This window comes from Equus caballus, chromosome 15, assembly GCF_041296265.1.
Source record: "Equus caballus isolate H_3958 breed thoroughbred chromosome 15, TB-T2T, whole genome shotgun sequence".
Classification (NCBI taxonomy): Eukaryota; Metazoa; Chordata; class Mammalia; order Perissodactyla; family Equidae; genus Equus; species Equus caballus.
Genome location: NC_091698.1, coordinates 82,037,759 through 82,051,696, shown reverse-complemented (window position 1 = coordinate 82,051,696; position 13,938 = coordinate 82,037,759). Strand labels below are relative to the sequence as shown.

The window sequence follows — 13,938 nt, the reverse complement described above, 5'->3', positions numbered from 1 at the left end:
GAGTATTTTCTACTGTTAAAATTGTCCTCCTCTTTTGTGTGGTTGAAATAAACTTTCAATTGAATTCAGTTTCAGTGTTACTTGCCGAATCTTTGCTGTGTGCTAGGCATGTGCTGAGTGCTGGACTCTAAGAGTGGACAAGACGGAAAAGGTCTCCACTCTCAGGGAGCCTACAGTCTGGTAGGAGAGAAACACCAGTCATTAGGACACAATGACAAAGCAGTATGATGGCTGTTAGGAAAGGGAAGGGTGGAGCCCTGGGAGAGCAGGTGGGAAGGACACCTGACCTGGAATTGGAGGTGGGGGAAGGTGGCAGGGAAGAAGCGGTGCCAGACTAGGACCCAAAAGATGAGTAGGAGTTAATTAAGTGAAGAGTGGGTGAAGGTGTCCAATGGAGACTGGATGTGCTGCAGGCAGAAGCAAAGCCTGTGCAAAGGCCAGATGAAGAGAGCACGGCACATTCAAAGACCTGAAATAAATTCAGGGCGACTGGATCATAATACAAGGTGGGGCGCGGCAAGAGGTGAGGCCATGGAGTTGAACAGGAGTGAGGGAGGGACGGAAGCTTTCATCGTTTAGATCAGAGTTTCTCAGAGTGTGGTTCCACTGAGTGCATGAGATTCACTGGAGAGGCTTCTTCAAAATAGGAACTTCTGGGCTCTTTCTAGGGCTGGGTGGGGTTTGGGAATCACTATGCTATTTACTTCTATAATTGTTTGAAATCTTCCATAATAAAATGTTTTTTAAAAATGAATTTCCCTGGCATCCGTTCACTCAACAACATTAGCTGAATACCTCATACGCGATTGGAGATGGTGGTTCACGCTGGATTGGGATCTCCTCAGAGTGGAGGGACAAAAGCAGGAACAAAGGTTTCTTTGGACATAGCTTAGAGTCATCTCACACAGGGGTCAACGTTAAGATCTCTTTCTAGTTGACTTTGTTTGTTTTAAATGATAAGGAGTATAAAGTGAAGTTGCCAAACCTGAGGAGGCCAGTAGCTCCTCTGAACAATGAACTGTGAAACCAACCAAGGAAAATTGCAGGAAATTTTCACAAAGCTGTGGAGGGAAAAACAAACATCAGATGAAACTCAGTGCACTCACAGTTAGGGTTGGTGGACCTGGAGGAAAGAGTCCCACGAAACTTATGCTGATGAGCTCTGAGCCATAGTGACAACCTAGGAAGAAGATCCAGGAGGTGTCACAGGCTGTTGCTGTAGAATTGGCTCCCAAAGGCAGTGAGCCCATTTCAGAATGTTATTAAGTAAACTGCTGGCAACCCAAAAGAAGCCAGACTTCAGACAAGCTGGAAGGATGCAAGCTGCCCCATATCTTTAATTCCAAGTGGCCATCAGTTGCAAGACATACCATTAATTTAATAATAGATTTGGGAGACAAACTCTACCCTTTCAAATGTACGCCATGAAAATAATACACATCATAATTTCGTCTATCCTAAATAGTGAAAAATGGGTCCTCTGAGAATCCATGTTATTTATTGAGAGCCTGCTTTGGATCACAATTTCTTTTAAACTCATTTTATTCTAATAACAATCCTTTGTGGAAACCCACAGATTTGGTAACTTGCCTAGGGTTACCTGACTCAAGTAAGTGACAAAACTGGGTTTCACATTTGAACTCAGTTGTCCTCTAACTGAGATACACCGGACATTCCAGAGGGTAATGGAGCAAAAATAGTAACCAGGAAACCACTTTCCAGATCTTCCACTTCCATAGGCCCTCTTTCCTAAAATGGAATTATCTGAGAAAAAGACTGAATTCCCACACTAGGACTCTCCCCATTTTGCAAAAGAAGGGGGACCCAACACAGGCACCAATTTCCTGGACGGTTCCATACCCAAGGGCCTGCTGGGCTCCTGGACTGGTGGTGGGAACAATAACAATTTTCACTTAGTGACTTTGTTCTTCTTTCCTTGTACTTTCATCAAAGAATGCACACTCTTGAAGGAGAGCCCTGTGAGAGCAAGAGAAAAAGTATTCAATGCTAAAAATGGCTCTCTCCATTTATTTAAATGTGCTCAATAAAACACTTCGAAGCACAAAAAATAATACATTGGGACAAAAATCTGTGGAGGAAGTAGGAATAATAATACACATTCAAGGAGATTAAAGGATGTAAAATTTCTGAACGTGAAATGAGCTTTTCACACATTTTTAAATGGATCATAGTGGGTATCAAATCACAGATGTTATATTTCATTGGGTGAATTTAAAAGTGGGATGTAACAGTTAGTTTTAAATGTTAATATTTACAATATGCCAGAAATCACACTTTTTGTAGCTGTTTAAACTTGAACAATTTTTAGACCATTTTTAAAACGTGCTGGAGGCAGGGAGTGGTTGGTTTGAGGAAATTATGTTGGGGTACACACACAAACAAGTAAAGTGAAAGACTGCTGCTCCTGCCTATCTGATGAAATTCTGTGCTTTTCTTCACTTCTCTAAACTGCCTCCCAGGACCTTCTCAGTACTTGGGTAGTAATGGCGTCAAGAGCAGTGAAGATTGGGGGGTGGGGGAAATGGGGGGATGGCAAAGTTTTCAGTTACAATGACTTCTGGGGATCTAACCTACAGCATGGTGACTGTAGTTGATAATACAGTATTGTATACTTGAAAGTTGCTAACAGTAGATCTTAAATGTTCTTGCTACCAAAAAAATGGTAAAAAAAAAAAAAAAGAGGCAATGAAGAAATAAGCAACTTTTTCTTCTGAACTCTAGGAAGTGGGTGGGAAACTAACCTATACTGATTGAGTACCTACCACGGGCCAAGCCCTATTACAGGCGTTGTATCCGTTGGTCTTTATCGCTCATGGTGGGCACCATTATCCCTATTTTACTAATGAGGAATCAGAGGCTCAGAGTGGTAAATGAGATGCTAATATGATTTACAGCTGCCTTGTGCCTTACAGCTGGTAAGCACTAGAGCCAGGATGCAGCCCAGCTCTGTCTTAAGCCAGAGCCAGAGTTTCTCCATTACACCATGCTGCCATCCATTGAAATCAGGGAAGAATTTGGGTCCACGTTGGTTGTTTTCATTCTCTGATCAAAACGACTTAGACCACAAGGCCCTGCTCAGTTCTTTCCTCCAATCCTCATAACATTCCCCAAGGCCAGGGTCAAGGCCTCCGCTCTAGCCTTGGGGCAGAAGGCGGGAGTGTCATTTGGCTGGATTCCAAGAAAGCTTGGCCAAGCCCTCCTCGCCTCCTCCCACTTCCCTCTATGTCCAGGCTCCACAGTGAGCCCGTCCCAGACTCCCACTCCCCCAGAGCCACAGTGATCAAAGGAAGGGAGGAAAACACGCTGGAACCCCTTGGACCTGCTGCTGAATGGGGATTTTGGTCGGATGTTGAGTTTACCTGGAATGCCCCGGTGCTATTTTGGGAAGACAGACATCCTATGGAAACAATGAAGTGGAAAAGAAAACAACTAAAGCAAAATCCAGAGCCCAGTTTCTGCTAACCCAGCTCCACACAGCCTGGGCAGACCGTGGAAGCCCGTCAGGCGTGCAAAGGGCTGAGACTGAGTGTGTCCGGTTTACCAGCAGAGAATGTGAGATGTAGAAAAAGGGTCCCTTTGACATTTCCAACAAGTCAGTGACGAAATGGAAAGATCCTGGGAACAGTCTGCAGGTAAGAGGGGAGCATCCCCTGGCCTGAGTTGGAGGTTCTGCTCCATCATTTATTAGCTGGCTGACCTTAGGCAAGAAGCCTCATCTAGAAGTTGAAGAGACTCCTAGGAATTGCCCTGAGGTTTCTGTGAGAAGGCAAATTAAATGCCAGAACCATAACATGTTTTGTTACTGGTAGAATGCTGACAAATACCAGCTATTCCTGCGTGAGCTCCAAGGGGACTAGTTAGTATTGGGTAAACAGATTGTCCTTAAAATTTCTCAAAGGAATAAGGAACACGTACATACCCTGCATGCAGCTTCTCTAGGAACCGGGAGAAGAAGCGTTTTCCGTGGTATTCTCTTTTCCACCAGGGTTGGGGGAAACTCCTTTCTGACATGGGTCTGAGTTTGTGCACGGCTGGAACAAACAGGAATATATGTAATGTAAATGAAGGGTTTAGATATCCTGATGTTTCAGGTGAAAATTTTCAACTACTGGCTTGTGTGCCAATCCTTTTGGAGAGAAGTTAAAAGAGAAAAGCAACTTTTAAATGAGATTGGGAGCTAAAATGGAAAAGACAGACAGTAACAAGTGTTGGTGAAGATGTGGAGAAATTAGGACCGTCATACACTGCTGGTGGGAATGGAAAATGTACATGCAGCCACTTTGGAAAACAATTTGGCAGTTTCTCAAAATGCTGAACATGAAGTTACCATGTGACCCAGCAATTTCACTCCTAGGTATCTACCCAAGAAAATGGAAATGTGTGATCACAGAAAAACCTTCCGTGAATGTCCATAGCAGCATTATTTCCAATAGTTAAAATGTGGGACCAACCCACACGTCCATCAACTGATGAACACATAAACAAAAGTGGTATATCCAGTAGAATACTACTCAGCAGAAAAAGGAAGTACTGTGTGTGCTACAACAGGGATGAACCTTGAAAACATTACGCTCAGTGAAAAAAGCCCAGCACAAAAGGCCAGTCACACACTGTATGATTCCATTTATGTCAGATGTCAGAATAAGCAAATCCATAGAGACAGAATGTAGATTAGTGGTTTCCAGGGGCTCCAGGGAAGGGGGAATGGGGAATGACTAGTAATAGTTGCAGGATTTCCTTTTGGGGTGATGAAAATGTTTTAGAATTAGATAATGGTGGTGGTTGCACAGCAGTGAATAGTCTAAAACCACTGAATTGTACACTAAAAGGTGAATTTTATGGTAGGTAAATTATATCTCAATAAAGCTCTTCAGAGAGAAAGGGAGAGATTGGGAGATCTCAAAGTCAGGATGTGAAAAGTAATAAAATTTGCTTTAAAGGAACAGGAGAAATAAAAGATAGCTTAAATTGATGAGAATTATAAACTGTAGGGAGAAGTTATCTGAAAAAATATTTTACAAATTGAAATCAGTCACTGGGGAGAATTTGTTTAGGGAAAACCAGGGGAAGAGAAAAATAAATTCCACAGAGCCGGGAGGGACTGAGAAGGGAGACCATATCCCTTATCAGCTCTCCAGGCATGGTTTGATTTTGGTTTGTAGCTTGGGATCTTCCCATGCATAATACTATATAGTATTTTGGTTCCAAATGGCCCCTGCAAGACACAATTTATTTATTATGAATTTACTAAGAATCTGTCTTATGCAATGCACCATGCTGTGGGGAATGAAGAGCTGAATCAAACATGGGTCCCAAAGGGCTGCCTCTGGCTGTCCTGGAGTCCACCCACGGCTGAGCCCACCTTTTCCTGTAACATCTGGGTCACCTGCTTAACTCTCCCACCCCACTTGCAGTTAGATTTCTAGACTCTCCTTTTTCCTCCCTGCCCAATCCCTAGGAATTCTGCAGTTACATTTCTCTCGATCCAATTTATTATTTCAGTGAATTCTTGATCAACACCCTCATAGGTCTGTCCCCTGTGGCTGCCGCCAGCTCTCCATGTGGCTTCACCCCCACATGACGTGTCCCTCTCCCTGAGTTCCCCAAAGAAGCATTGACACAAGACGATTGGTGTAAGCAGTTTTTACCAGTTGACAGACTATTGGTGTAACCAACTTTTCCCCATTGGTAGAGATAGAGGGGATGACAGTAGAGCAGAGGAAAGGGAGGAACTTACAACAGGGGAGAGACCACCACTATACAAAGTTTCCTTTGTCAATACTGCTTCAGGGACCTTCTCATCAGCCAGCCATTCCAGTCCTCATGGCTCCACCCACTGCTGCTGTTTGTCTTGACAGAGAGCGGTCTCTCCTCTCCTCTCGTCTCCCCTCTTCTAGACTCTGCCACCCCTCAAGAGGAAAGACCCATACCTCCTTCCTTTTGTGCTTCCAAGGATCCTTCACTAATTTTTCTTCCCGTATTATATGGATCAATTTAACCCTCCCTTTTTCCAGTTCTCTCCCATCCAGCCATACAAGCTGTGCCTAGTTTGAGGGGTGAGAGAAAATGGGAGAGAGGGTGGCTTTCCAAATGGACCTTTGTTTTCCAGAGCAGTTCTGACTGTGGCCAGCTGGCACAAGCACCAATTTCCAGCCACTAACCACAGTACCCGTTCTCAAAGGTGCAGGAGCCAGACAAGTAAATACACCCAGGCTGCTGACTGCGGGCAAAGCTTGGCACCTAGGCCAGCCTCAAATTCCCAGCTGGCTCCTTTGTGTCATGGGAGGTAGGTACCACTCGACAGATCCTTGCCAGTGATCTAGACGGCAGGAGAGAGTCTTCCTTGGTCTATTAGTTTCCTAGGGCTGCCATAAATTACTACAAACTGGGTGGCTTCAAACAACAGAAATCTTTCCTCCACAGTTCTAGAGGCTAGAAGTCCAAAATCAAGGTGTCTGAAGGGCCTTGCACCCTTCAAAGACTCTGAAAGAGGATCCTTTCTTGCCTCTTCCAGCTTCCGAAGGCTCCCGGCATTCCTCGGCTTGTGGTGGCATAACTCCAATTTCTCTCTCTGTCTTCACGTGCGCTTCCTCTCCGTGTGTCTCTGTGTCTCAGTCTTCCTCTCTTTTCTTTTATGAGGACACTGTCGTTGGATTTAGGGCCCACTCTTTAGATCCTTAACTTAATTAAACCTGCAAAGACCCTATTTCCAAATAAGGTCACATTCATAGGTGCCAGAAGTTAGGACTTGGGCATATCCTTCTGGGGGACTCAATTCAACCCACTACCCTTGGCCCTGGGCTGCTTTAAAATTCTGGCTTATTGGCTTTGTGGCCTTAAAAATGCTGGAGAGGAAGGTTACAGAGGCAAGCAAAGTGGAAGGATTGCAGGTCCAGCAGTCAAGGCCATGGCAAAACAATGAACTGCACAAGCAGGAAAGTCTTCTCTCTGGAGTGCCTTGCTCCCAGCTGCCCCATTTCTCACTCCTTCCCTCTTTGCAGCATCCCAGACTCCTCTCCTCCAGATGAAAAAAAATGAGCCATCTTCCTAAAACAGCCTGCGGAGCTAGCTAGAGAACATGCAGAACCTGTAAGCCCAGGAGCTCAGCTGTCCCATCCTGGAAACAGACATCTGTCTGCGCCTTCGTCTACAGAGCCCTGGCCCTCGCCTCTCGCTGTGGTGGGTGGAATATGGCAGCTTGACCCTACACAGTCCTCCTATTACTCAGCTGTGGGTGAGCACAGGTTGCTGGGATGGAGTAGGTAAAAGTTATAAACCAGAAGCTTAGGGTGTTTGAGGTGTTTTCCCAATACCTGTTCCCAGGTCCATAGAACTGAACAAACGCCCAATTCCAAGGAGGGAGGAAGAGGTTGTGGCTAAAGGGGAGGCTCTGGAGTCAGGCTGCCTGGGCTTGAATACCACCACTATCTTCTTGCTGCTGTGCAACCTTGGCCAGGGGAGAGGGCTAAACCTCTCTGAGCCTCAGTCCTCTCATCTGTAAAAAGGGGCTAGTAAATGGACCTGCTTCACACAGTTGTGAGGCTTGAATGAGGCGATGCATGTAAACCTAGTGCCTGGCACAGCGTAGGTGCTCAATAAACATGAGCTGCTATAATTAAAGGGAAAATGATCATAATGGTGTTGATTTGAAAAATAGTAAAAGACCTTCATTGCCCTGTTCAATGAGGCACTCCCAGAAGCCAAGTTTTAAAGGTTTAAAAAGAGGTTGGTATTTTGAATCATGTCGGCTCTGCAGCAACAGAAGTGCTGACAAGTCACCACGCTCCCTCTGCCTCTTGGTTCACAGAGCACCGCTCTCTCGTCTGCGTTCCAGTCGAGAGATAAACAGAATGGACTCGGAGGTGGACATTGTTCTCCAACAGGCCTGACTGCAGCCCAGCTGGGGTGAGCATTTCCTTCCCAGCATTCCAAGAGGCGACAGTCCCGAAGGATAATTAAAAATCAGCTCACAGTGGCAACCGAGAACAAGGCACTAAGCTCCCGAGTGTGGAGCAGACAGGGTGGCCCAGGTTAGGAATTTAGCACCCTCACATTTGCACCCTGTACAGGACCATCGTCAGGTTGGGAGCTGTCATCTTTGAATGGTGTTTGTGCATCTGGATGACTGGTTGGCGACCGGGGGTCGGACAGGCTCTCCCAAGTCCATTCTCAGGAGTCTGGAGGAATGGTGGACAACTTGCACTTCACATCATTTTACCCTGCAACTCCATGGAGGTTCCAGAGAGTCTTGGTTTTAATGGTTTCCCACATGGGCCTGTGACATTGGTGGTATAGTCACCGTCTTCTATCACTGGAAAAACTGAGGGTCAGAGAAACAAAGCATGTGGCACAGTGTGGCAGGGATCCAGCGGGCCAGAGCCTCCCAGATATGTGCAACTGTGTATGGTCAGCCTGACACACCTCACCACACACCAGGCTCTGTGATAGATGGTGGGATGACTCAGGTCTGGGCCAGAGGTCAGGAACGAGGATGTGACATATTCCCATCCCTGGGCCCCTCCAGGGGTGAGCTTCCCGAGCAGACCACGGCGGCTGCTCGTGGGGGAGCTGCTGTGCCAACCTGCACCAGGGTCAGAAGATGACCAGCGAGGTGCCTGGGTATGGTCAAGGTGAAGTTTGCCTTCTCATCTGCCTTTTATTTATTTCATTCTTTTATGCAGTCACTTTTCTTTCTTTCTTTCTTTCTTTCTCTCTCTCTCTCTTTCTTTCTTTCTTTCTCTCTCTCCCTCTCTTTCTTTCTTTCTTTCTTTCTTCTTTCTTTTCTTTCCTTCTTTCCTTCCTTCCTTCCTTCCTTCCTTCCTTCCTTTCTTTCTTTTTTTTAGGAAGATTAGCCCTGAGCTAACATCCATGGCCAATCCTCCTCTTTTTTTTGCTAAGGAAGCTTGGCCCTGAACTAACTGCATGCCCATCCCCCTCTACTTTATATGTGGGATGCCTGCAAGAGCATGGCTTGATGAGTGGTGCCACGTCTGCACCTGAGATCCAAACCAGTGAACCCCAGGCCGCTGAAGCAGAGTGTGCAAACTTTGCTGCGCCACTGGGCTGGCCCCTTCTTCTGCCTTTTAAATGTTATTCTTTCCAGTTACTGCCCCTAACAAGGGGTATCCCATGGACGGCCCAGCTAGAGTGAACCCTGCCCAGCACTCTGTTCTCTGCATTCACCAACTCTCTCCCCTCTGCCCTGACTCATGTCCACATGGTCAGAACAGAAGCTGCCATGTTTGCACAATGTGGCACTGCCTCTAATGGTCACATTTGATGGGGCCAGATGTAGAACTTGACCCAAGGCAGGATCAAGTGGAGAAAGAACTTATTCTCTCCAAGTGTTGCAATAACAGGTACAACTTGGAAGATGTGGGCCCTCCCTTTCTGCCATGTAGTCTGGGAAAGGAGGAAGTTGATAGTGAGAAAAAAGTCAAATCATCCTGAACTTTAACTCCATCTCCAGTACTTACTAGTTGTGTGCATTTGGACAAATTACTTAACCTCTCTGAGCTTGAGAAAGAAGAATACCAATACCTATCACACAGGGTTGCTGAGAGGCTTAAAATGAGATGACGCATATCAGGGGCCAAACACTGGGAGGTGATCGATAAATGGTGATCCTCCTTCCTTCGTCCTTCTTTAGCTTCCAAGATGCAGCAAGATCAGGGGCAGCCAGGGTGATGGGGTCCTAATCCACTGTCTACACACAAGCAGGGAGCTTAATTGATCCCAAATATAGGCCTTGCTAGCTCACAAAGGATTATTTTTTTTTACCATGTGAACATATTTATATGAAGGTTTTCACACGAGTGTGGAAACACATTGAGGAACAGGAAGGTGAATACAATGAGAGTTAAAGACTCACGGTAGCTGCTTGTGACACACAAGATCTATGACAGTCGGTAGGGCCCATGCCCGGGATAATTGATGGGATAATGTGAGCACTAGTGCCTCGCTGGTCAATGAGGACCCCTGCGGACAGGATCAGGAAGGACTTGTGTTACTTCTGCCAGAGTGGGTTGTACTGTTACTAGACTGGTTTGTCTGTAATCACTGGAGGAGAGCTGTTGTCTCTCAGCTCCTCTGATACCCTGAAAGCAAGAGAACTTACTAGAATGTGCTGGAGAAGAGAGGCCATGCAATGTCCCATGAACAGAGATAGCAGTGCCAACATGCTGGGAAGAAAGAGGTCTGAGCTGTCAGCAGTGCAAGTAACGTGAGGGCAGGCGAAGAGGTGGTACCACCCACAGATGGAGCAGGCAGATATTGTAATGATGTCCAGATGTACATATTGTTAACCAGTACAGATTTTGCTCCTATGGCTTGGTCTAGCACTACATGTTTTATTTGCATAGTCTAATTTAATCCTCAAACAGTCCTCTGGAGCAGGTACCACTTTATTTAGAGATGAGAAAACTAATGTTCAGGGAGGTAGACTTGTTCAAGCTCACACTGCCGCTAAGTGGTGAGGCCAAGGCCCTAACCCAGGTCTCTATGAGTTCAGAGTCCCTGAGTCACCATTTCTGCACTGCTTCTAATCTTGAAGCTGAAAAAGCCTTAGGAATCAGCCCTCTGGGACTCGATATGTGGTCGGGGGACCAGTAGTATCGGCATCAGCTGGCAGCTTGTTAGACGAATAGAATCTCCAGCAGGCCCCAGACCTGCTGAATGAGATTCTGTATTTCAACAAGAGCCCTGGTGTTTTCTATGTACCTTCACGTTTGAGAAGCCCTCTCCGGATGAGACCACTATTTCTCATGTTTTTCTCCAGTCACTAGGGCTCCAGGATGTTAACAGGAATGAAAAGTTTTCATGATCAAATGAGTTTAGGAGAAAGTGAGTTGAATGAAGCCAAACTGGCCTCTCTGTTACTGGCCGTGTGGCTGCCTTGACCAGGAGGATGTGTAGATTAGGATGTGCTCCAGGGGGTTGAGGGAAAGGGTTTACAGAATCCCTCAAACTTATTGGAACTTTGAGACCTTTTTTTTTTGAGAAGCAGTTTGCAAAACTGGTATGCCAAATAATTCACTTTTAAGAATGACTGATTTAGACCAACTGCCTTGGAGCACAGCTGTGTAAATGAGGCTGAGGAAGTCATCGATTTGCCCAAGGTGGCAGTCAGCTGGAACTGCAGGTGGCAGGCTTGCAATCTTTGCAAAGCATGCTCTTTCTGAGGTACCGGGCTGGGAAGCCCAAGGATTTAACTCCAATCATGACCATTTGCTGCCTCTGCTCTTTTTTCCAGCTATGAGGAAGGAACTGTGCTCTGTGATCATGCCGGACAGAAGGAGGACAGAGTCAAATGGGCTAACATGTGTCTGTGCTCCTCTTGAGAGGCAAACCACAGGCCCAAATCACAGCACTAACAAGTGGCAAAGCAAAGGAAGGAATGCAGGTGCAGCTGGTTCCAGCGCTCAGGGCTCCTTCCTTCCCTGGATGCGGAGAATATTCTAGCCTTCCTCGCCAAAACAGGCAGAGCAGAGCCAAGAGATTTTGCAAAGACTGAATCATGAAGAAGGAACCAGGCCTCCCCTGGATGAGCCTTGGAAAGCCCAACCACAGGGTCACAAAAAACAGTGAGTCAAAACCCAACCCTTGGGAGAAAAAAAGGGCAGTGTGTGTGTGTGTTGGGGGTGGTGGTCAGGAGAGCTCTTCTAGCACCTAGAAGGCAGCAGAGGTTGAGGAGGTGCCTACCACCTGGTCGAGGTGCTTAGATGCTAAGAGACTTTTCTGGAACTCAAGGAGGTAAATTCTTTAGCTTCTGCCAGAGGTTGAGTGGCTGCATAGGGCAAGCCCGTTTCCTTGTTTCAGAGCAGGTCCTGCATGTGAGCATCTCAGGGCTCAGTGAGAAAGAGTAAGGTCATGGAGGCAACCCTGTAATCAGCCCAAAAGTGGGTTCATATCTTCTGGGTGCTTCTCCCTGACTTCTCTCTGGACCTTCTCCTTGTTTCTCTTATTTGGACATTCAGGACTCTTCAGTGTGATCCTTTGAACTCAGACCTTATAGTGACAGAGTGAATGAGTGTCATTACATTGAGTCACAGTTGCTGGAGAGAGCTTTGTCGGAGGAAGTAGGAAAGAAAACAGAGAACGCGTGCTACTGAGGGCCCAGCACTGAGGGTGGCACTGTGCACGTGTTATCTCATCTCATCCTCCTAACAGTCCCGCGAGGCAAGCACTCTTTTTCTCCTCATTTTACAGGTGAGGAAACAGAGGCACAGAGAGGTTAAGCAGTCTGCCTGAGGTCACCAAGTGAGAGAACTGAGAACTGTGAACCCACAGCTTTTGGAGTCTTATACCTCTAGGTGGGAGAATTTTCAGTCTGGGACATGACTGAGGGAGTGGAAATAAAGCGGAGGTTAGCAGTGTCCTTACTCCCACGAGGACAGGCCAGGAGCTCTGGCCCTGCCACATTCAGGCCCCTGGGACCCACAGCACTGCAGCAGAACCAGAGAAGGTGAGACACTCTAACCACATCCCACAAGGATTAAATCTGAATCTCCAGGTGCAGCCCAGGAATCAGCTTGTTAGAGCCTCTCTGGTGATTCCAATGCACAGTCAAGGTTGAGAAGCAACCTCCCCGCTGTATAGATGGGGACACTGAGCCCAGGGAGGGGAATTAGATTTCCCCAGGCTGTGCAACCCATACCACCACTAAGGACTCCATCCAGGGTCTTCTAATTCTCCATCAGCCAGGACTTGCTTGCAGGACCACCTCTCCCACTGACTAGCTGTGTAGCCTTGAGTGGGTCATTTAACTTCACGATGAAAGACTTTATTTAAACTCTTAAGATGGCACAAGTGCTCAAGAAACACCAGTGTTCTCCCTGCCCAGCCCCCACCTCAAATTCAGCCCACTATCTACTATATAACAATGGACAGAGAAAATTGTGAGCAAGGATGGAATTGAGAATCTGACTGTTCTTGAGCCTTAAGGACAGGACTTGGAGTACCCCAGAAGTGTTGCCTGCCCAGAGGAGTCCTGGGGAAGGACCCAGATGCCAAACCAATGACCTGTGAGAGGTGACTGGGGGAGGGGGTGAGAAGGAGCGCACAGGGATGAGATTGCTGCTGCGGAGCTGGAAAGGCAGCCCAGAGTGGGTCAATCCCGTCCTACCAGGAAATGCAGGTAGTGCCACCAGGTGGAGAGTGATGCTTTGTCTTAAGAGCCCTGGCAAGGCACTCTTAAGATAGCGACAGCTGAAAGGCAAGTGAGGGCATGTGCTCCCCCACCCGCACACGCCTGTGCTGTATAAATAAACGATTGATTACAACTCTAATATAAATATCCCACACTGTTAACAGTGTTTATTTCCAGCACAGTGGAATGATGGTGAACTTTCACTTTCCTGGTCGTCTGTTTCTTTGATATTTAGCTTTTTCATAACAACCATTGCACTACTTTTGTCATAAAAAATAACGAATTTTTAAATGCTGATATAAATATTTGCAGAACACCAGGTACCTATGCTTTCAAATGGCCTTTCAGAGAAAGTCAGTCATTTGGAGAAAGATTTTCAAAGTATTGCGACACAGGTGCAATTTGGTGCCCTCTCCCTTGTCTTAGCTGTTTTAAATGACAGCTTCCTCAGTCCTGGGGCTGCCCTTCACACTCCCAATGGAAGCATTTTAGGCCTACTCAGCTCTTCTGTCCTTACTATTACTCTGCCATCAAAAAGAAAAAGAAAAAGAAAAAACCCTGCCTTTCTCCCCCGCCATGGCCAGGTGCTCTGTCTCTACAGTCACATCGGAGACACACATCTTTCATGCCTCGTTCCTCAACAGCAAGAACACACCTGCCTCCAGCTTGTAGGATTAATTACCCCCTAACAAATAATAACTCCCAGTGCAGGAGGAGTAGAGGCAAGAGGCTCTAAAAATGTGATTGTGCGAGAGAAACCTTGCTGTTTT

At 46.5% G+C, this 13,938-nt stretch overlaps 1 long non-coding RNA gene across 1 annotated transcript; it reads left to right on the top strand.

Annotated features, from left to right (window-relative positions):
• The first annotated feature begins 3,272 nt into the window (after positions 1 to 3,272).
• On the top strand, positions 3,273 to 13,724 carry LOC111768128 (uncharacterized). The gene is made up of 5 exons (XR_002800235.2): positions 3,273 to 3,653; positions 7,023 to 7,200; positions 7,829 to 7,926; positions 11,273 to 11,603; positions 12,229 to 13,724. It is a non-coding gene; the product is annotated as an uncharacterized lncRNA (long non-coding RNA).
• The last annotated feature ends 214 nt before the right edge of the window (positions 13,725 to 13,938 follow it).